Below are 329 nucleotides of genomic sequence, written 5' to 3' on the forward strand. Positions count from 1 at the left end.
TGAGGAAGAACAAACGGCATTCCGTAACGCCATTTTCCCCCCGTGACTCCTACCCAGGGTTATCATGCGACAACGCCAAGTGCACAGGGAAAGGAGGCACTTGGCAGCCCTTGGAAGACTGCTCCGGAGACCAGGACAGACCCATGCTCTACTGCGCAACGACCGACGAGTTCTGCTGTGGCCAACGCAAGTACAGACACCGTACGAAGAGGTGCAAGCGGTCGGGAGGGAGCTGCCACATCCACGAGGCAACCTGTCCCGGCGTGGCTGAGAGGAAGAGGTGTCGCAAGGGGAGGAAATTCTGCTGCTACACCCGTGAGACGTGATTT

General features: G+C 58.4%; 1 pseudogene; it reads left to right on the top strand.

Moving 5' to 3' along the window:
• The window catches only part of LOC119588954, an 8,581-nt pseudogene that overhangs the window by 3,131 nt on the left and 5,121 nt on the right, over positions 1 to 329 (top strand).

The sequence above is a fragment of the Penaeus monodon genome, chromosome 24 (genome assembly GCF_015228065.2).
Source record: "Penaeus monodon isolate SGIC_2016 chromosome 24, NSTDA_Pmon_1, whole genome shotgun sequence".
NCBI classification, from domain to species: domain Eukaryota; kingdom Metazoa; phylum Arthropoda; class Malacostraca; order Decapoda; family Penaeidae; genus Penaeus; species Penaeus monodon.